We start from the raw sequence: 15866 nt of genomic DNA on the forward strand, positions 1-15866 counted from the left end.
GTGTCATTTTAAAAGAAAACGGAGAAGGATTAAGGAAGACTCACCAAGACTTGTATATTATTGTATTACTCAATTTATGAACTTTTGGCCATATTATCAAGCAAGGGAGATACATTATCGCAGCTTTTATCGGCAGGAAACTACTGCTAACGCGGCAATAATGGGCTTGATAATATGCCCTTGTGGATTCCCATAGAAGTCCAGGTTCTGGTGTTAACCGGGGCTTAAATGGGAATTCACAAGGGTATATTATCAAGCCCATTATCGCTGCTTTAGCTGCAGTTTTCTGCCGATAAAAGTGGCCATCTTGATAATATGGCCCTTTCTTTTGTTATCTGCATAAGTAAAATCACACTGAAGAACTCTCTGCTTAATGGTCTGGTTATAGAGGAGTCCTATAAACTGACAACCATAATAACTGTAGGTTCATAAAACAGCTGTAATATAGTACTAATCATTTTACTTGTAGGAATATATTAACTTGTGAGTCCTACCTCCTTTGAGATTTAATCCCGAGCTACCCCTAGATCCCTGCTTCCTACTCACAACAGTATCCTGATCTTAAAGCACTGCATGTAGATTTATCAAGAAAAGATTTTCAGTCAAACGCTTATTTTAAATTACTTTATAAGTCCATTAACACTAGGGATGCAAATACCTGTTATGCTTGTACAGTTACTGGCATCATCTGCAGAGGGCATCACGTACCATCATATTCCTCTTACATATAGTGTTACTTGCAGTTTTTAATTGCGTCTTTTGGATGGAAAGGATCATTTTCAATATTATCTTTCAAATTATGATTTTGTTTTCTCAGAAGTTCCCTTGTTTAAACATTTACATCATCACCTCAATTTCAAAGAGATGGAGTCATCTACCACTATTTCACTCATATAATTTCTTGTTGTTTCTGCCCTAATTTTCCACACTAACTAAAAGGGCTCTGCTTCTTTCCACGTAGTCAAAAATCCTAAGTATTAGCTGCCCAATGCACTCTAGCCTTTTCAAACCCACAATGACATTTGATATTGGTTATGCTCAGAGGAACAACCTGACTTGTTCATTGACAGATGTTTAGAAGAACATTTTAGATTTAGTTGAAGACAGGAGGAGAGCTATGGATGCTAGATCAAAATCAGGAAAAGATCAGAAGTATACAAACAAATGGGCTAAAGAAGAAGTAGAGCACCAAGAGTTAGGAAACATGGCTGCAATGACACTAGATAGAAAACACAAAGGTAAATTATGTGTGTCAGAGGTAAATCAGTAACTCATACTAAATTTATAGAGAAAAGTGATTGTGAATATCATTTTCGAATATGGAGGAAATAATGTGCCATTATTCATGGGAGGTCAGGATCCTGTTATTCCTGGAGTTTGTTATGTTTGTGGAGATCATGCCTATTATACATTACCTTGAGGTTGGTGTGGTTCATGTTGTTTAGGAGTAGTCTTCCCAAAGATTTATCAAATTCTGCAGCACTCATAGAAAGAGGACAACGCCTCTTGTGATTGTTTTTGTGCAGAAACAAACACCCCTACAATGTAGACACCCTTGGACCATGGTGCAAGGGTGCCTGCATTGGTGCATGGCAGCCCATTGTGCACCTGGGCAGGGGAAAAGGACAGGAATGTGACATTATCTTATAGATACAGTGCATTCCTGCCCTTTTCTTTTGATGTATGGCAGCACTGCAGGAAAGGTTGCTGCACTGCAGTTCGTCAAGATATTCTAAACGAGGCCCTAAGAACCTTAGTAGATTATCCCATCTTTGACCCATGTATGAGTAGAGAAGATAAGTTTCTTTATTGAACACCTGTTTGGTCATATTTGCTATTATATGACTGTGGCTGTTACAATCCTGTATGTTGCTCTACAGCACCTCATCCAGATGAGATATTATTACTTTGCCTATTGTGTAATGTACTTATTGGATTTACAATTTATTTGTGTATTGACTAGATTGATTGTGAATCCAAATAAACCCTTTAAATATATTCATGGGATTCTGGTCCTTCTTGTGGAGTCACATGGGTTTTGCAATTAAATTATATTGTTGATGTTTTCTCCCTTTCAATGCTTCATGAAAGCTATACAGATCCAAGAAAATTATGAGCACAATTTTCAATAACGGGACAGAAGGAGAGGACGTTTATAAGGCTCAGGGCTCTCCAGCATCTCTGTACAACATAACATTGCCAAGGAAAGTGAGATCTTGTTTGAAAATCCCTGTGACATGAAGGTGATAATCTGTTTGTCTCCTATGGGCGCCTGAGCAAGGGACTCAATGTATCAGTGAAAGAGTAGTGAAAATAGTGGATATCCCTGCCTTGTCCCTCTATTGATCAACCTTGATAAGTTTCCATTAACTACGATTGTGTAGAGGGGAACGCTCAGAGTTTTTTAAAGTATGTTTATGACTAGGGGGCTTAATCCTAATACTGTCATAGTTTCCCAGAGAGTTCTCTAGCATACTCTGTTGGACGCCTTGGTGGCATCTAACGTGAAGAGTGACATTTAGTTTGAGTGCATAGTCAACAAATCTAAGGTGCTGATAATTGAATGAGTTCCTTCTTGAATCTGTATATATCCCACAGAAACCTGTTTTAATCTTTATGTATGAGTTTAGATGCACTTTTAGAGGCCTTTTAGCAAGTATGACAGTAAATATTTTATAATCGCTGGTCAATAGTGATATTGGTCAGTACGAGTCAAGTTCTGCCACTTTCCCACTTTTAGGGTTTCTTTTGTTGCTCTGTGATTTATTCTACAGAAATCTATTTTGAGATGGATTGTTTATGCTCTTCTGAGAAGACTGGGACCTGCCAGCTCTTTAATTAGGTTCTAATTTTAGAGATATCAGATATATTGGTCTGAATGTGTAGATAACCAAACATTTTAAGTAAACATTCTTCCAGATCCTTTGCTTTATTTGATATATTGGCTATATCATCTACCACTATTTCACTCATATGATTTCTTGTTGTTTCTGCCCTAATTTTCCCCACCAACTAAAAGGGCTCTGCTTATTTCCCCATATTCAAAAAGCCTAAGTATTGGCTGCCCAATGCACTCTTCCTTTTTCCATCCCCTTAGATCTGAATGCTTTCTGAGTGTGTTCTAGCTTCAGTTTGAGAGATTATGTGGCACCCTTAGGATGGTCAGTTTGGAACTCTACCTCAATATGGTGTATTTACTAGTCTAAGTCTCTCCCTTTTTGTTGTACTTTTTTCCTTTGAATATTGATTCACTCAGAATGATCACTTGGATGAATGTCTAAAAAGCACCAACAGACCTTCACAAACAAATTAGTACCCTTTATTGAAATCGAATTATTCACAACTCTCTCTATTTAACATTTGAGAGATTTAAGAATCATGAACCAAAGTGTGGTTTATGGTCCATCTACATTGCTCTCTCATATCAGGGAGCTTGATGGTCAAGAAAACTGTGTGGTGATCTGAAAGATGCACTGGTATTTGTTTTATCTCCTTCACTTTACCTGACAGAGTATTGTTCAGAAAATATAATTTAATGTAGAGGAATTGCCATATCATTTACAGTGGACATGGTATCCTCTTTGTGATCTCATATTTCTATGACAAATATCACATAGACCAAAGTCTTGTACAAATTCTTTAATGCATTGCTGACGTTTGAGGTGTTTATAACATTTTGCCCGATCTATTGAAGACCTTGTTGAGAAGACTATTAAAATCCCTCAATCAGAATGGGTTTATGGAACACCAAAAGGTTTAGGACAAGAGTATTTAGAAATGTACTATCATCACAGTTATGGCCATAGTAGCCATTGCATGTGAAATTTACATTGTTAAATTTCGGATTACTAATTATCCATCTACCCAATGAGTCTATTTCATAATCATGAGATCTAACTCTGAATTCCCTTGAATTATTAGGGCTACTGAAACTCTGAGATACCTATCTGGTCTGCGCTTGCAAATTGCTATAACCATCCCTGTTTATCAAATAACATCTTGGACTCTGAATGGGTCAAGTTAGTTTCTTGCAGTATAAGATTTTATGGTTCAAAATCTTGGCGATACTGCACTGTGGATCTCTTCTTTCTTTTCACTTAAATGCCTTTCACATTCCATGTTATGAGTCTTATTGGTCTAGTCATCATTTAACATCCTATTGAGTAGAGTTGCTGAAATGGGCACAACATCTTTGCCTATCTTCAGCAAGCATACATGACATGGGGAAGTTTTTTTGATTTTTTCACTCTAATGCTTCCCATCCAGTGTATCCCCACAGGGAACTCTTCCTTATTCTCAGGCATGTCTGTATCCCTATCGGAGTTTCCTACCAACAGGAGTGGACCCTATATTGTGCAGAGAAAAAAACAAGATGAATATATATCCATTTACCCCCACCATCCTCCACCCTATTTAATCATGAAAAGGTGCTACAATGGAGGTAGTATGTGGTCGTTTGAACAGTCTTTATTAATTCATCTACATCTTCAGTTTTTCATAGATTGTTCATTTGATTCCTCCGCATTATTCCCACCATAGCTGGGAATCTTAACTGCGCTTTTGCGCCTATCTTTTAGAGTTCCTCCATCCTCTTTCCTAGCTCCCACTGTAGTTGTTCTGTTGTCTTGCATATGTTAGATCTGATGACATAAGTGATGTCCTTACCAGATATAGTTTTTTACTTTAAGTGCAAGCCCAAGGAACTGGTCCTTTATTGTGTCAGTATATTGATCAAAATCTTTCCTGGTTTATTCTGATTTGGGCTACATTTAAAGGGGTCCCTATGTATTATCTGTATCTCACTTTCTAGTCCTATGCTGGGATGCTCTTTAAGTGTACCTTCTCTCAGTAAGCTTATTATAAAGTATTTAAGGTCACCACCGTCCTCCCCTTCTGGAACTTTAAGAATTTTCAAATTGTTGAGCCTGGAATGATTTTACAGTCTCTCATCAGATGCTGTTTGTCACTATAACTTTTTTTTACAAAGTCCTGGTTCACTTTGTCCTACAGACTTCTAATACTTTATCCTTTCAGCCACATCATCTAACTCTAGGGTTTTTGTTGCCAAGGGGTCATTCTTCTGTACCCTCTATCCTCTTGTATGTACCTGGTTATGCCCTCTTGCCATTTAATATTTTCTTTTTAGCCAGTTTGATGACCAGTTTGATGTTCAGATTTTGACTCATTAGGTTGTCTGTCTTGTGTGCAATTGTTGATATTAGAATATATCTCAAATGTGTTTGAGATCAGAAAATCAAGCTGTCTTTCTTGCTTCTAAATCTTTAGATGATTCTACAACTGAACCTGTTTCCCCTGTAGGATGCGTGCCTGTGCGCACGTGCATCAGGCACTTCTCCAACGCATAGGATCATTGCAGGAGCGCACATCAAGTGAAAGACTACCTGAGGTCTTGTTTCTTTGAAAAAATGCAGTAGCATGAAAGGAAGATTTACCTTGGTGTTTGTGATGAAAATGAGAAGGGAATCAGTGAGCAGTACTCCTGCTGCATAACAGCTTTGATGGGACTGCTAGAGGGAGGTGGGGGGGGGGGGTAGTGTAACTTCAGGAGCAAGCAGTAGTTTGCAATGCCGCCTCCTCCTCTGCTGGGGTGAAGTGCATTGTTATGTTAATGCAGCTATCACCTTCCCAAGCCCTTTGGCTCGTTTCAATATTGCAGTGTGATACTTGCTTGTTTGAAAGCACTTGAAATGGTGTTAGGTGCTGCAAGAGGGCCAGACCTGCCAGTTCTCAGACCCAACAGTAATTAAAAACGGACCATGAAACAATTCTCTACTGTGCCCTATATTTATGACCTTAAATTTACAAGCAAAATGACTGATCTATTTATCAACAATAACTATAAAAACCCTGAAAGCAATGCATGCTTTCAAAGCAGCCCCTGTCTGCATTGCACTTTGTACTTCAACTTGCATTTCCAGGGAGTATTTCCATTTTCTTGTTGTTGTGTTTTCATAGTTTTTTCACACAACTTTTCATTCTTGTATAACACATACTGTAAAGTGAGTTCCTTCTAGGCACTTGGGTAGTTTCTAAGTATGGATAAGTGTCCATCCAGGACAGGATTAAAAGCTCTAGAGTAGAGATTACAGAAGTGTAAATTTCTCTCAGTGCCTATTGCTGGGTCATACAGCTATTCATATTTCATAGCCATCCAATCCTTGGCCTTTCTGTAGAGTGAACAGAGCATTGGTCATACATGTGTCAATTGTAATTACAATTTTATGTGAAAATATGTGATGGAGGTGTATACAGCTGTAAATTTACTGTGCCAGAGGAAAAGAAAATGCTATGTTTACAGGTGAGGAGAGTGAATGAATGGGAAGTGATACAAAAGTATACACAGAAGTATAGCGTGGAAAGACAGTGAGTGAAACAGATGATGTGTAAGATATGCAGATGAAAAGAGGTGGGGAGAAAAAGGACATAAGAATCTAGCAAAGGAGAGTTTGCAGAAGAAAGTGGTGTGAAAGGGAGAATGGAAGTGATTGAGGCACACAAAAGACCACTACCCCTTCTTCATGCCTTAGTAATGCTTCATTTAGTCTCATACTTGCACAATTTAGGCATTTTCAATTCTAATAAATCACCCCATTATCATAGCTGTTTACATATTTATCTGATACTACTAATTAGCACTGTCAAAGCCAACAGGTCTGACTCATTTAGGTTCAAGAATGTTGTATGATATATCTTGATAGAGTGACAGAAAACTCAAAGAGGTGCCAAATATTGGTGAGTGAGAACACTGGGTGAAGCACAAGATCATAGTTCACATGTTTTAAGCCAAGCCTTTCATTTCATATGTCCTGTCACTTTAAAAGCTCAGCAGACTAAAGGTGAGATGTGCCTGTATGTCTGCAGTTCACCTCCATTTCACATTAATATTTTACACTGTGGAGACATGCAAACATTTTCCCAGGGGGGAAATGCTATGGTTTGTGATTTGACAGAGGGCCAGATTAAAACCAGCACTGTGGACTTCAGGAAAGGATGGTGTAAGGTGGGGAAAGTGGGGGCAAATCGTGTAGAAGTTGTGACTTGTGCATCATGAAGTTATTTTGAGGCTTTGCAACAAGGAAAAAGGTTTCATTTTCCCTTGTTTTTCCTACTTTGCTTGTGCTGCACAGCATTCAAAGTGGGAAAAGTATTAAATCATAATGTTTGTACTTGAAGGGACCAATTCTAGGGTAAAATCTATTTTCAGTGGACACAGACAAGCTTGCACTATGGCACAAGTGTGCCTGCAGTGGTACATTGTTGCTAAAAGCTTGACAGGACTGGGGAGAATTTTTGCTTACCCTATTTAAGTAGATGTGGCACATTCTTTCTCTCTCCCTTTAACGCAGGGCAGCACAGCAACTTTGGTCAGCATTGCTTTGTGTCAAATAATAGAAAATCTGGGCCTAACTTAGAAACAGACTCAGTTTAATGTAGCTAGTACCATAAAACATTCTGGACAAAGACCCACCAAGAAGGTGTGCAATTCACTGAGGTGGGCAGATAAAACGCCCAACCTCCACCACTAGATGTCGTACTGTGCAAAAGGTTTAGCCATGGCACTAGGAGACTTAAGGTTTATACCTGGCTTTTTCATTTTGCCAAAAATGCTGGCTGTGAACTGTGTATTAGAAGTCTGGACAGATTCCACAACACAAGGCATTTCTTTGGTGAAAGTAGTCACCGAGTCTTACTCTCATAATCACACACCACTTGTGTAATGAGCAAGATGGAAACTATGGAACCTGAAAACATGTTTTGTTTTAATCATGCCTTCCCTTGTGAGAAATTGGGTGCTCTTAAGCAATCACTTTTGCAACACATTCCTCTGATTTTGTACAGTGGTAGAAACTATTTGAATCAAACTAAACACGGGTAGTGTGACTGTGATAAGAAAACAGGAATGTAAATCAACAGTCATTAGATTTTATCCATGGAGAGAGAACATCCAGTCTCAGTCCACACAGTAAAATGTGTGTAGTGAGAATTTAAGGGCCTTGAAAGAAGGAGTCCTGCACTGTTGTTTTGGCACTCCTGCTTCATCAGATTATTTGATCCTGGCCACATCATGTATCTCTCCATCTCTTTGTTTGTTTTACTCTTTCTATCAATTCTCCCATAAGTAGCTTTTCTCTTCTAATCTCACCATTGCTCCAGTTTCTCTCTCTCTTCTTTTTTAAGACTTCTTAATCATTTAACAACCTTTTTTCCTATCCTCTTTGTCATACCCTCTCTTCCTTAGACCTAATCCCTACTATACTAATAATGAGGCCTCCACACCTAGGCCTTGCTAATGGACTTCCGTTTTTCTTTACAGCACCAATGATTCTAGAAAAATTCTTCCACAATCTCGGCTGATAGACCTCAGTTTTGTGGCACATCGTCCTCTCTATTGGAGAAGAGGGGCCCTTCCATATGAAGTTTTTTTTTTGTATCACCAACAGTTTTGGAAGATGGAAAAACGATATGCTAATCAGATATGGACTTTTTACTAACAACACTGGAAGTTCACTTCTTTTGTGCTTTCAAAACTCCACGCTACCGGAGGACAGTATGCCATTATTTTCAAGTGTATACATCAATGGCAAATGCGAACTACAAGACAGTCAATGCACAGGGCTTTTAACTGAAAGGCCTCAGGCTGAAGATGCTGCATGTATATTTCTATAGTGATATTCAGATATTGTGTTTCATTCTTCGTGATTCTGAACTTCTGCAGATTGTCACTTGCCTTTTTGAGTTGCATTGTTGAATTGTGTCTCAGGTCAAAGGGACTCTGATTTACATCTTAATACTAGGGGCATTATTTATGAAGGCCTTGCGCCACCGGTGCGTCACTTTTTCCCATTTTAAAAGTAACGCACCGGCGGCGCAAGGCCTTCATAAATAAGGCCCTAGGTTTTCAATGTCTCGATTTGAACACTGTGGCCACTCCCATTGGTCACTGATTCAGAATTCAAACTGAACAAAACGTCACCCTCTGTAGCATTATCCACTTTCACCCAGTAAGTGCAACCATCAGCCAAACCGCACTCCCTCCCCAGCGCGTCGATCGACCATTGGCCAACACTGGGGAGAGCTATAAAGGACTCTGGAAGCATATCTTTTTTTGTAAATTTTTGCTCTGGCTATTTGGAAAGAGCTTCCAGAGCAGCCTGGGCTTTGTTTTGTAATTACGATCAGCCCACAGGGCGCACTGACGTCATTACATTCAAAAGTGGAAGTGAAATGAGCCAAAGGGCTCATTTCACTTTCACTGCATCAATGCTCGGGGTGCATATCTCAGACTCCCAAGCATTGTTTGCCCACAGAATCCCTGCTCGAGGATTGCCACAGGAGAGCTTTTTTGAAGCAGGGATCCACCCACTAGACCAGGGAGCAGGTGAGCCGCTTCTTAGGCAAGGGGTTGTGCTCCCCACCCCACCAAATATTTAAGTCTTTCTGCCCCCTGAGGGCAGTTGGGGTCGATTACCTCCAATCTGCCCAAAGGAGGGGCAAAAGCCCACTAGACGCCAGAGAAAATAAAATAAATATATATAGGGGCGAGGCTTCCCACCATGCCCTCACAGTATACAGGCCTCAACAGTCTTTATGCGATTACCCCCAATATGATCCCCAGGGGCAGAAAGCCCTCTAGACTCCAGTGAAGATACAATTAAAAAACAATTAGGGTGGGGGGTGCCCACCTTGAGCATTACCATACCCACCCCAAAAAGTACTCAGTCTTTCTGAATTTATGCCAGAGCTTTCAGGTGTTTAGCACCGGCACTTTTTTAGTAGGGCTACTGAATTTTTCTCCCCAGTGATATGAGCCCAATATTTAATAAAAATAAATGTACCTACCTGTCCTGTGTCCTCCTCCTTCCATTCGGATTCATGTCTTGTCTGGTATGTCTTCAAAGGATGGCCCACCCAGGTCCAGGCATGTCAGTAGTGCAAGCCTGCCTTTTCAAGGAGCATTTTCTTTCGCATTAGTTAATAATTAGGGTTGAAGTAGGGCTGATGGGTGAGCTGTGGGCAAGGCAGGCTGGGTCCTGGAAAGTTCCTGTCTCAGCAATAAACTTAATGCAACATTGTCGAAGTAATTAAAAAGTGTGTAGCTGCTTTCTGTTAACAACTCGCACGCACTGAAATGAAAAAGCATGCTGATGTTCTTGGCCTAGACGAGGGCCCACCGCAAAAACATTATTTGCCAGCGATCTAATGGAGCCAGTGCCAAGGAGACTTCAGGTCACAGATAAGAGAGTAGTACATAGAACAAGTCGCTATAAGTAATCTGGAACAGATGTACTATTGTGTGTCCTCTTCACCAATTTCTTTGCAGCAAATAAATGTATAAGTTAACTGTCAACTCTGCTTTTTGAAGCAGAGCACCTCGTGACTCCACGGCCCCTTTCCTCTGCCACACCTGAACTCCCAGTTTATGGGTTCCCAGAGAAAATTGCCAGTGCCAGTGCTTTTCCACATATGTAAACCTGAATATGAAAATGAAAAAGGGCAGGTTACAGCACCTGTCTGCAACTGCAGTACAAGTTTCAGGCAGAACCCAGTGACATACCTATGGGCAGCAGTTTCTGCAGGTTATCTATGTTTGTGTTTCTAGCGCAAATTGGTCCACTGCAGGACCCCTGGCTCAAGCATCTCCATTCTTGTAGTAAAGATGTAAATCGCACAGTGGAATGATTATCAGACAGGCCTTGTGCCTGAACACTCACAGATATTTTAAATTTGCACATTCATCTCAACGGCCTGGACTGTGTCACGTTTCACATGGCAGTTTCCATCTGCACTGCGTCCCTGCCAATACAAGGCAACATCAAATGAATACTACACTCTTCAGGTAAGCTGCTTGGAGAACCTCCAGGCTCCAGGCTTCATGGCGACTGATGGAGTTAAAATTAGATTGACTTTTTCCAAAAACAAGGTGTTGTTCCACATTGAAATTTTTTTCTTTTGAGATTTAAACTATTTTAAACAGCAGAGTGTAAACCATGCATGCTATATTATTTGTGTTTTGGCCCAATAAAAAAATATCACTATCATTCTCGCACACACATTTTTCACTCGCACCTTGTGCCCCTTTAATGTAATTCACACTAGCGCACCCACAGCTACCTTCTGACTGCCTGGCCACTTCATCATTTGGCAAAGGGATGAATTAGCACTGTTTCTGTTTGAAGTAATTTGTACCTGCTTAACTTGGGAATTTCTCAGGAGGCTGGAAGGGAGAGGGTTGGTTTGCTTTTGCCTTGAACAATTATCACCACAGTTTACCCGATTTGAAGCTTAGGATTGTTAGAGGAGACTGGAATGTTTTGTTTATGTCCATATGGAGTAATGCTAAACAAAACAGGACATTGTGTGTTGATGAACAATTTAGAGGACCTTATTAAGCAGGACATTAAATATGAGCAGCAATTGCAAAAAGAGCTCAACTGCAACTTTTGTCCATGAAGTATTGGTGTGGCTCACCTAAAAATCATAGATTGTATAATATTATATATAATATCACAACAAATCAGGTCTTGTTCTCTGTGGTGGGACCGAGGCTGCTGCTGTATTTGGGGAGCAGGGTTTGCGAGACATTACGATATGATGGGATATTGCGATTGCAAGCTTGCGTTCCTGCAAGTGCATTGCATGGATTGATGCTTCTGTTTTGGAGGGTCAGGTTTGGTTTTAGCTAGGGATAAGGGTGGAGTAGTCAGTTGTGAATAGGTGACAATCCAGAATAAGCATAATCAGAAAGGAACAGCAGGGCTTCAATTTCAGAGTTTACCAGGGCCCGCTCGCTGCCAGCACTAGACTCCAGACAGAAGCTCTGTCCTTCGCATGGCTCTCTACCCACTGCTGGGCACCCGCAGGGGTTCTGTAAGTCAGATCCTGACAGCCTGTGTATACCAGAGCAAATGGGGCCTTGGTGGGCTTTCTGTAGGCCAGGGATGTGGAAGTGAGATGTCATGGGTGTATGGTGCTCAGTCTTCCACCTCTCAAGGGGATGTAGTGTGGCTCACTGGTTAGAGGTGGCAGACCCGAGAGCAGAGGACGGCCCGGGACCAGGGTTCGATTCCCGGCGCGGCAGGTCTCTGGACCAGGGTCAGCAGACTCGATAATTCTCTCGCCTCGGTGCCCACTCTGATCAGCGATCACACTCGGCAACTCTGGGCATTAGCTTGCCTCATCTTCACTAACGGCCCCACCAGACCGCCGGGGATGCCTGGTCTCACCCTGGAGATACCCATTAAGGGACCATCTCTCAGGGAAGCCAGGAAGGGTTTCGCAGCGGTCGAAGCGCCTTGGGACCCTCCGGGTAAGTAGTGCGCTATATAAATGCCTATACATACATGTGTGGGGTTTTCAGATTTACACCGCTGTGGGTGCCTGGCACCTCTTCAGGATCTTGATGCACCATAGCTTGGCTCATCTGTGCTTACATGACATGCGGCTAGTGACTGACCCTCGGCCACAGGTGCACAGTACAGGGCATAGCCTGTCCTGTTGTGCATCATTATGGCCATGCACATGGCTCATTTCCTGACCTTTCAACCTGTAGATTGTGGTTCTAACCCTTGCTATGGCATGTTCAGCAATACCAGTTCTGGATGTGGGTGGGTGGAGCCAATAGAGGAAGTGGGTGGAGTCAGTGGAGTGAGTGGGTGGAGCCAGAGGTGTCTGGGCGGGGCCTCCTTAAAACATTTGAGCACCTATTCTTAATATTTTACAAATTAAGTACTGTCTGACCCCCAGGGGTGGTTGGGGTTTATGTCCCTTGATCTGCCGCCCCAGGGGTCAGAAATCCCTTTGGACATCAGGGAAAATGAAATAAATATAGGGGTGGGGGCCACCCACCATGGGCATAACCAAGCTCCCAACCCAAACAGGACTTAACGCTCCTTTTGAGCCTACTAGGTAGGCTGTTGGAGGTGATCACCCAAGCCTACTAGACACCAGGGAATAGATATATAGAAATAAAACATTGGGAGGAGACTGCCCCTTTGGGCATAGCCATGACCTCACACCAAAAAGGTCTCAGTCTTTCTGACCCCTCAGCGAGTTGTTGGGGCTGTTTGCCCCAATCAACCCCCCCCCCCCCCCCCCCCCGGGACAGAAAATCTATTAGACACTGATTGAATTATTATAAAAAATTAATAGAAGGGTGGTAGCTTGCCACCATGACCACACCCCATCCCATAAAGAACTAAGCAGTATTTCACCCCGCCCCGGTGAGTTGGTTGGGGATGATTACCTCCAATGCCACCCGGGAGGCAGAAAGGTCACTGGACATCAGGGAATACTATAAAAATAAACATAGGTGTTGGGGCTGGCCACCACAGGCATTTGGGATGGGGGAGTCGCCAATGCCAGAGTAAAATCCTGCACCACTTTCTTTTGCCTCAAAGGCAAAATCCCTGGTGTCAGGTGAATTTTCTACCCACGGGGCAAGTTTGGGAAAACCTTCCCATTTCAGACAAACCTATCTGCTCCCAATGTAGCAGAAAGACACTATTGCCCCTTCCAGGGCAAGGATATGGTTCAATGCCAGGGTAGGCTACACCCTCCTTTTCTTGTTTTGGCGCCATTTAGAATTCTTCAGTGTGTAAAGAGTTTTTTCCTCGCATGGACTAGCATTGCGCTAGGGTTGATCTGTTCCTGTCGTGGGCATTAGTCACACATGTGGTGCAGCGTTTGTATCGGCACAAGTGGAGTAAAGTTTAATGGTAGGAATTTTGTGGATTCCTGCAGATTCCGAAAGCTTCCATCACTGAAATGTAAAAACAAATGTGTGATTTCAGGCAAAGTTTGAGGTTTGCAGGACATTATGGGTAAGAAAACCTCATGGGATCCACAAAAGGCACATCGACCTGAAATTCCCTGGTATTCTAGTTTACAAAATTGTCTGTGGTTCATAGGTTTGATGGTTGGCATCACAGCATGGCCCCAAATACTGCAGCAACCCCGGTTGCTTATCTCTCAATGTAGAGCTTTTTGTGTCATTTTATCTTGGACCACCCACGCAAGTGGAGTACTGGTCATTGGGGTAAAAGTGGGAACTCAGGGTGGTTGGAAATATGTGACTCCCTGCAGACTTCAGAACTTTCTGTCTCAGAAATTTGAGAAAAATATGGGGCAGATTTATGTTGGGAATGTGCCACGTTTGCGTCACGCAACTGCGGCATAAACGTGGCGCATCCCTACGACCCATTTACAACGTGACGCATCTAGGCAGATGCGTCATGTTGTAAAGCCCTGAGCCACTTGTGGGCGATCTGGGGCAGGTGCGCCCCGCAAAAGTGGCTGAGTGTAATCTATAAGATTGCACTCCGTCAGTTTCAGGCCAATGCTGCGTCAAAACCCTGCGCCTGCTTGAAGCAGGCGTAGGTCTTGACGCAGCATTGTAAAGATGGGACACCCCCGAGCCTTGGTGGAGCTGCGTCACGCTTGCGACGCAACTCCAGCAATGCGCCACCTTTACTGCACAGATGCGTCACGCAACTGTGCCGTTTTTGCCCCATGGTGCGCCGCATTGTAAATGCGGCGCACCATGGGTGGCGGAGCAGCGGCGCAAAATAACTGGCGCATCCCTGGGGATGCGCCAGTTATCAAAAATCTGCCCCTATGTGTTTTACCAAAGTATGATGTTTGCAAGGGCTTTTTGGTAAAATTACCTAATGAGAGCCACACAAGTCATGCACCCCTATACTCTCCTGGTTGTCTAGGTTAAAAAAAATTGCAGCTCTGGTAGATTTCCCGAGGTGCCAGTTGAGCTATGGTCCAAAACCCACAGCTACCTAATTTTCAAATAAAGAGTCAGTTTTGAGTGGAGAAATGTGTTGTATTCATGTTGCGTTTTTGGTCATTTCCTGCCGCAGCCACTAAGCCTACCTACAAAACATTTTTATCGAGAAACATGGGGCGATTCTGGATGGAAAAAGGTTTGTTGATTCCCACAGAGTACTGAAATTTCCATCACAGAAATGTGAGGAAAATGTGTTGATTTAGTCAAAGTTTGAGGTATGCAAGGCATTCTGAGTAAAAGAACCTGGAGAGGGCCATGCAAGTCACTCCAGCCTGGATTCCAGCCTGGATTCCCCCAGGTGTCTAGCTTTCAAAAATGTTCAAGTTTCCTAAATGTCCCTAGGTGACCCTAGGTGCCGGTTGAGATAAAGCCCAAAGTCCCCAGTTTCCTGCTTTGAAAAAAAGTGTTAGTTTTTAGTGGATTAATGTGATGAGTCCATATAGTGTTTTGGGCTGTTTCCTGTCGCGGACACTAGGCCTACCCACACAAATGAGGAACCATTTTATCAGGAGGCTTAGTTGAATGCTGGGTGGAAGGAGTTTGTGGCTCCATGTAGATCCCTGAACTTCCCATCACAGAAATTTGAGGAAAATGTGTTTTTTATAGTTAAAGTATGAGGTTTGCAAGGCATTCTCGGTAAAATAACCTGGTGAGAACCATGAAAGTCCCCCCCACCCTGAAATTCCCCAGGTGTCTAGTTAAATGTTTGCAACTTTGCTAGGTTTCCCAAGGTGACAGCTGAGTTAAAGCTCAAAAATCCACAGGTACCTACTTTGGAAAAAAGGGTCAGTTTAGAGTGGAAAAATTAAATGTATCCATGTTGCATTTTGGGCCATTTCCCGTTGTGGGAACTAGACTGACCCACACATGTGAGGTACCATTTTATCACAGGAGAGCATAGAATAGTAGAACATTGTTTTTACTAGTAATCAGGTTTTGCTGCATTGTCTCTTCCAAATGTACCCCATTGTGTAAGAAAGAAGACATTTAGAAAAACACCCTCTAACTCATATGCTAGTACTGGTATCCATCAATTCAGAGATGTTAAAAT

This window comes from Lissotriton vulgaris, chromosome 8 (genome assembly GCF_964263255.1).
Source record: "Lissotriton vulgaris chromosome 8, aLisVul1.2, whole genome shotgun sequence".
Classification (NCBI taxonomy): Eukaryota; Metazoa; Chordata; class Amphibia; order Caudata; family Salamandridae; genus Lissotriton; species Lissotriton vulgaris.